This window comes from Anomaloglossus baeobatrachus, chromosome 3 (genome assembly GCF_048569485.1).
Source record: "Anomaloglossus baeobatrachus isolate aAnoBae1 chromosome 3, aAnoBae1.hap1, whole genome shotgun sequence".
NCBI classification, from domain to species: domain Eukaryota; kingdom Metazoa; phylum Chordata; class Amphibia; order Anura; family Aromobatidae; genus Anomaloglossus; species Anomaloglossus baeobatrachus.
Genome location: NC_134355.1, coordinates 519,884,697 through 519,892,975, shown reverse-complemented (window position 1 = coordinate 519,892,975; position 8,279 = coordinate 519,884,697).

Here is an 8,279-nt window from a genome sequence, read left to right as displayed (position 1 = left end):
TGGGTCCCTTACTGTCTGTTGGCAGTCTCTCGTCTGTACGGCGGGCAGTGCGAACCCTGTAGGGTCGGTGTTCTGCTCTGGTCCCTGGCTCTATCTTTATTGCTGGTGCCCCCATATTTTTGGGTCAGTGAGGTCCGTGAAGGTCCCCTCACTGTGCAGGTATTTGTCAGGTTGCCTGAAGCTGTCGCCTGACCTAGGGCCCTGTGCCCCGTCGGTGCTTTGGTTCTAGAGGTACCTGGCTGTACCCTCCCTGGCAACCACTCTCCTTTGCCACCTAGGTCACTGTTACACGACCCCATCTGGAGACACGTCCGTCCCCTTCAACTGTCACCACTGGACTCTCTGCTTTCTTACTGCGTGTCTGTCTATTTGTCCCCTCCCACCGGGCTGCCTTCTAGTGGACTGGACTGGCTCCACCTCTGGGTCGCCATCCATTGGGTCCTGGACTAGTCAGTCATCCCTAATTGGGAGTGGGAACTGGGGATGTTATGTGTTTTGGTGGTATTGGCACTGGTCTTCCAGGTCCCTGCGGGTAGGCCCTGCATCTTGGTCAGGATGCAGTACCTAGTAATGCCCTGAGGGGTTCAGGGGCGCTAGATATGCTCTTGAGAAATTAGGGCAGGATGTGATTTACCAAAGTATTCTTATTCCTTGTGAGGAAGATTTACCATTCCATGAAATGTGCCCTAAAAAGTCACAAAAAGAAACAATTGCCCAAAAAAGTGCCAACTTTTTCATTTTCATGTCAATGGCACTGCAACTTTTCTAAAAAAATAAAATTAGTGGATGGTCTCAGTGGGAGATATGGCATTTGACGTAAATTATAGTAGGATTTCAGTTGTGTCACATTGAAAACCCAAGGTTGCAACAAATTTATCAAGAAGTGTGGGTCTCTTAATAAATGTTGGCATATTCCAGTGGGTTTCTGGTTAAAGTTAATTTATGTAATGCCAGTTTCCCTACAAGAGAAAACTGGGAAACATCAAAATGGATAGTTTATGTTCTCTTTTTATATTGGGTTTAGTATTTTTAGGTCATAAAATGTAATAGAACTATACAGTCCTAACATAAATATTTAGCTCATGGTGGGGTTATATCTGGTGGATTTGCAGTTATCTGATTTATTTTTTTCCCTTAACAGAAGATCAAATTTAATTTGTAAATCACAGAACACAATTTATACTCTGAAGCCCAGTTATATAAAACATTCCCAGAGGACACGTATTTGTTATAAAATGTTATCTGATCAGTTGATATTTGTATTTTAGCCACAAATACAAACTTTTCTCAAAACTGAATACTTTCCAATGAGATTCACATATAAAAGTTTATGGACCACATGTGTGCTAATATACAACATGATACAGAGAGGAAGACAATAGATATGGCAGAAAATAGGCTTGTTAATTTATAGCATGTGCTTCATGTAGAAAAGTGAATGGTTTTCATTATCTGGGTTAATATACAAATGAAATACACTTCACTTCATTTGAAGAAACAATCATTTTCCTATTGACCATCTTTCCTGTTACCGTGTTAAGCAGAAAGGACTTTTACAAAACGATAGAGCATACTGCACCATGCTGCTAAAAGCATATGTAACACTGACATATGTTAAGCGTATGTAATGCTGACATAAAACTTGTGTTGAAAACTCTCCTACAAGATGTTAACAATGCATTGGGAATATGCAAAGGAATATACAGTTAGGTCCAGAAATATTTGGACAGTGACACAAGTTTTGTTATTTTAGCTGTTTACAAAAACATGTTCAGAAATACAATTATATATATAATATGGGCTGAAAGTGCACACTCCCAGCTGCAATATGAGGGTTTTCACATCCAAATCGGAGAAAGGGTTTAGGAATCATAGCTCTGTAATGCATAGCCTCCTCTTTTTCAAGGGACCAAAAGTAATTGGACAAGGGACTCTAAGGGCTGCAATTAACTCTGAAGGCGTCTCCCTCGTTAACCTGTAATCAATGAAGTAGTTAAAAGGTCTGGGGTTGATTACAGGTGTGTGGTTTTGCATTTGGAAGCTGTTGCTGTGACCAGACAACATGCGGTCTAAGGAACTCTCAATTGAGGTGAAGCAGAACATCCTGAGGCTGAAAAAAAAGAAAAAATCCATCAGAGAGATAGCAGACATGCTTGGAGTAGCAAAATCAACAGTCGGGTACATTCTGAGAAAAAAGGAATTGACTGGTGAGCTTGGGAACTCAAAAAGGCCTGGGCGTCCACGGATGACAACAGTGGTGGATGATCGCCGCATACATTCTTTGGTGAAGAAGAACCCGTTCACAACATCAACTGAAGTCCAGAACACTCTCAGTGAAGTAGGTGTATCTGTCTCTAAGTCAACAGTAAAGAGAAGACTCCATGAAAGTAAATACAAAGGGTTCACATCTAGATGCAAACCATTCATCAATTCCAAAAATAGACAGGCCAGAGTTAAATTTGCTGAAAAACACCTCATGAAGCAAGCTCAGTTCTGGAAAAGTATTCTATGGACAGATGAGACCAAGATCAACTTGTACCAGAATGATGGGAAGAAAAAAGTTTGGAGAAGAAAGGGAACGGCACATGATCCAAGGCACACCACATCCTCTGTAAAACATGGTGGAGGCAACGTGATGGCATAGGCATGCATGGCTTTCAATGGCACTGGGTCACTTGTGTTTATTGATGACATAACAGCAGACAAGAGTAGCCGGATGAATTCTGAAGTGTACCGGGATATACTTTCAGCCCAGATTCAGCCAAATGCCGCAAAGTTGATCGGACGGCGCTTCATAGTACAGATGGACAATGACCCCAAGCATACAGCCAAAGCTACCCAGGAGTTCATGAGTGCAAAAAAGTGGAACATTCTGCAATGGCCAAGTCAATCACCAGATCTTAACCCAATTGAGCATGCATTTCACTTGCTCAAATCCAGACTTAAGACGGAAAGGCCCACAAACAAGCAAGACCTGAAGGCTGCGGCTGTAAAGGCCTGGCAAAGCATTAAGAAGGAGGAAACCCAGCGTTTGGTGATGTCCATGGGTTCCAGACTTAAGGCAGTGATTGCCTCCAAAGGATTCGCAACAAAATATTGAAAATAAAATTTTTTTTTTTGGGTTTGGTTTATTTGTCCAATTACTTTTGACCTCCTAAAATGTGGAGTGTTTGTAAAGAAATGTGTACAATTCCTACAATTTCTATCAGATATTTTTGTTCAAACCTTCAAATTAAACGTTACAATCTGCACTTGAATTCTGTTGTAGAGGTTTCATTTCAAATCCAATGTGGTGGCATGTAGAGCCCAACTCGCGAAAATTGTGTCACTGTCCAAATATTTCTGGACCTAACTGTATATATATATATATGAACTTTACACATCTGTCTCATAGTACACAACATGGCTACAAAGCATGATTACTAGGGAAGGAAAAGAGTAAGGATATACAAGACCATAGCCACACATCTTAGAAGTTAGGCTATGTGTTCACGTTGCTTTGTACCTGCTTTTTTGCTGCTTTTTCAACTGCAGCGTTTAATGCCAAAATAGATGTGTTCTGCTTTTCAAGCATAGTCTATGGAAATTTGGGTTTCTTGTGCACACTATGCTGTTCAAAAAGGTGCCTTTTTGTGGCAGAAATTTGGGCAAAAACTCTGCAGTTCAAAACGCAAATGGCAAAAACAATTGACATGTTGCTTCTTTGAAAAGCAGAGTTTTTGCCCAAATTTCTGCCACAAAAAGGCACCTTTTTGAACAGCATAGTGTGCACAAGAAACCCAAATTCTTATAGACTGTTTGTTATAAGTGTAACAAGACTGACCATTACGCATGGAGCTGTCCTTTAAACAGGCAACCCCTGGGGTCAAGGGCCAATCCCCAGGAATAAACTCTCAAGGCCCAGCAGACTGGCAGGAGCAGTATGTAGGGGGACGGCCCATCGTTTCGATTACCCTAGATGGGATCCCGACCTCTGCACTCTTCGATACCGGCTTCCAGGTAACAATTATTCCCTATGTACTGTATAAGAAATTTTTGCTTGACGATGAACTCACCCCACCAGATGACAGCATTACCATCTATACCGTCAATGGGTTACCAGTGACTTAAATCGGGTCCAAGGAGGTGACCATTAAGGTGGGCCGGGTAGAGTTGGAGAGGCAATGCCTCATAGTCGTACAGAATGACCCTAGTGATCGGAACCCTAAGATCATTTAAGGCACAAATGTCATTGAACTGTATGGGAGAAGTATTGTTTTTGCTTCAACAGCTGTCTAAAACTGCATGGGCAGGGCGGCAGAGAGTCCTGCAATGTGAGATCCGAGCCCTCCTGCAGCGGCAACAGGTAAATTTCTCTAGCGGTGAGATAGGTAGCGTGCGGGTAATGGATGTGGACCGTCTTATAGTGCCCCCGCTAAGTGAAATGATCCACTGGATTTTGGGCGGATAAAAGGGGTACATCACATACCCACAGGCACTCACCCACCTATCAAAGAGAGGTATAGGTGTGACGCCCTGGACTAGCCAGGTAGTCACAGACAGGCCCTTGCACAAACACCCGTCCCCTAACAAGGTAACAACAGCCAAACTAACAAAACCTGAGTCACCCCTCTCAGGTCTTGACGCTCACACCAGGGGCGGAGCCAGGTTGTTGGCCACGCCCACCGAGAGTTCGGATAGCCTGAGGAGGGAAAACACAACAGATCTGTGAGACCCGCAACACGCATCCGTTTAATTTGTACGTGTGTGGTACGTATTTGCACGTACCGGAGACACGTACACACGGAGACCCATGTTATTCTATGGTAGATGGCACACACACGTAAAATCACACGGAACGTGTGTCCGTGTGGTAAGTACGTGTGTGCGCTTTTCTACACGGACAACATGTCCGTTTTTGGCCGGCAGCACGCAGGCACGGATCCGCTTTAGTCTATGGGTCCATGCCTGCACGTACCGCACATGGAGTATCTCCGTGTTCAGCACGTCTCGTGCGTGTGCGTTATTACACTAGCGATCTTATTTTTTGTTTTTTTTAAATTAAAGTCAGTATACTTACCTTTTTTTCTGCTCGGTTTTTTTCTTCCTCCGGCTCATACCGCTCCCCGATCACCAGCGCGGCGAGGAACAGCTGTGCAGAGAATACGCGGCAACAATTACTTTGAATATGCCGGCTGCTCATTAAACAATCTCGTATTCCCAGCTTTCCCCACCCACAGACGCCTATGATTGGTTGCAGTCAGACACGCCCCCCAAGCTGAGTGACAGCTGTCTAATGAAGGGAATAGCGCGATCAGCTGTATTCAGCGTTGGCCGCGAGTAACCTCAGTGACAGCTCAGCTGATTGCGCTATTCCCTTCATTAGCTGTGTGGAGGTGACAGGAGCTGCGGTGTCTTCTGCAGCTCCGGTCACCTCCATGCAACAGAGCTGGAAGCGACGCTGGACCATCCTGGAGTACGCCGGACATGGAGGGCTTTTTCGGGCTTATTAAAGTGGTGAACCAGGGTATATGTTTGTGTTTTTTATTTCAAATATAGGATTTTTTCGGGTGTGTGTGTTTATTTACTGTAATTTACAGATTAATCATGGAAGGTATATCGGGGAGACGCCTGACATGATTAATCTAGGACTTATTGGCAGCTTTGTACTGCCAATAACTCCTTATTACCTTGATTTGCCAACGCACCAGGGCAAATCGGGAAGAGCCGGGTACAGTCCCAGAACTGTCGCATATAATGTATGCGGCAATTCTGGGCGGCTGCTGACTGATATTGTTAGACTGGGGGGCTCCCCATAATGTGGGACTCCCATCCTGAGAATACCAGCCTTCAGCCGTATGGCTTTATCTGGCTGGTATTAAAATTGGGGGGGACCGCACGCCGTTTTTTTTAATTATTTCTTTATTTATTTTACTGCACAGTATAGACACGCCCACCGGCTGCTGTGATTGGGTGCAGTGAGACAGCTGTCACTCAGCGTGGGGGGCGTGTCTGACTGCAACCAATCATAGGCGTCTGTGGGTGGGGAAAGCAGGGAATACGAGATTGTTTAATGAGCAGCCGGCATATTCAAAGTAATTGTTGCCGCGTATTCTCTGCACAGATGTTAATCGCCGCGCTGGTGATCGGGGAGCGGTAAGTATGAGAGAGGGCTGCTCACTTCAGTCACTCGGGGATTAGCGGTCACTGGTGAATCCTTCACAGGTGACCGCTAATCAGTACGCGGCACACAGACAGAGCCGCGGCATGACAATGAAGTCGGGTGAAGTTCACCCGAGTTCATTTTCATCGCGCAACTCTGTCTGCTGTCAGCCGACATGTATCAACGACATTGTGCAACACACAAATGGACATTCCACACGGACATTCCACGTACACATACACGGGCATTTTACACACAAACACGGATATTTTACACGTACACACGGCTCGCATACGCCATCACACGGATGCCATACGTACCGGAGAAACGCCCCAAAAAAACGGAACACGGACCCGAAAACGGACCGTGTCATACGGATGTTTTTTTTGCGGAAGTGTGTTTTAGGCCTTAGGAGAGGAGAGTGGAGTAGTTGGAAAGTAGTAAACGTCTGTCAGGGATCTGGGTCGTAGCCCGAATACCCTGTGGTCAGGAGGCAGATGGTGGTTGCCGCCTTCAGGAGCCAGGAAGACGTCTGGTGGAACCGTAAGGAACCGGGACAGGGTAGTGGCCCGCCGGTACTGAACCGGGGAACCAACTGGAAACCGGAGCACCAGGAGGAGTACTCAGACCCAGAACGAGGCCCAGAAGCCACTGAACCGAGTCGAATTCACTGATTGGGGTCTGGACCTTAGGTTCTTTCCCACCCAAGTCCTGACTGAAGACAACAGCCCAACGAGGGGGATAGAAAGCCACCGCTCAGGCAGAGAGATCCCACGGGCTAGCGTCTGCGGGCAAATGAGCTCTCCGGGCAGTCAAAATCTACAAAACGAGGTGCAGGAGAAAGGCGGGAACTGTCGAATCGGGTGGGGGACCAGGCGCAGCTGGCTGCGGGCACCGACTACCATCTTTTTGGTTTACCAGAGACTTCGGTGTATCTGTCATAATGAGTACAACAGTGCCCTCGGGCTTTGTCCACACTCACCACAACCCGTGGGTGGCGTCACGAACTTAAATTCCTAAACACCGCGGTCCCCGGCTTTGAACCCCCCTCATGTAGCGCCAGCTTCCCTTCAGAGCAACGTGACCCCCGGGTCCAAAGGCACTCGAGCCACCCACCGACGAGCCCTGATCCGAGAGGCTCGGCTACCAGCCGAGCCCCAGGGCGGTACACATTGACTCTTTTGGCGTCACGAACAGGATTGCTACTGAAAAAACTCGTTCTATCAGTCAGCGTAGGGGTAAACAGCAATCAAAACACAATTTGCCAATGGCAACTAGAGACCCTAAACTAAAGACTGATCTATTAAAATCTAACTTTTAATTCATTATTTAAGATGTGAAGGGACATACATTTTAAAATCACTAAACATTGTGGTCTAACTCTGATTGGTATATAACCGTTCCCAATAAAGTGATTCCTAATCCAGACTGACGTCTGTGAGTGATCTCTATATTATTCTTGTCATGAATGACCACTAATGCTTGCTAATTAAAAAACATGAAGCAGTAGCCTCCCCAACATGTTTCACCACACTGGCGTCATCAGGGGGCTGAGGCTAATACTGACTTACTCTGTGTTTGAGGACCTTTTATAGTCTGAGCTAAATACTGACAGTAGAAGTAACCAATAGTAATCAGTGTCATATAGTCTGGGGAGGAAAAAGAGCCTGTCATATCAAGAGGGGTGTGTTTCCCTTTAAATGCCACAAGATGTTTTGTTAGTTCAGCTGTCTATCACAACGCAGCTTGTGCATTGGTCAGATCTGTTTAACATTATATTCCCTTAAGATTACAAAGTATTACAGTCCCATCACCATATTTTAATGCATGGACATATATATGCCAAAGCAGCTTCGGATATAGTGTACATATAGTATTTAATATAGTTACCTACAGTTCTAAAGAGGGACATATTTGGAGCAAGAGATAATCCCTCTAGAGTTTAAGTGTGAGCATATATGACCTATAGTCTAAGTATGGCTGCAGGCACGATTGAGGAAATTATGCTCCGTGCATCTAAGTGCAGACGCACGCGCATTATGAATGGTTATTTCCCCTTGCTTCTAAGTGTAGACGCAGGCGCAGTTGAAAGCAAATGTCTTCCCTGATTCTAAGTGCGGGCGCACGCGCATTAAGT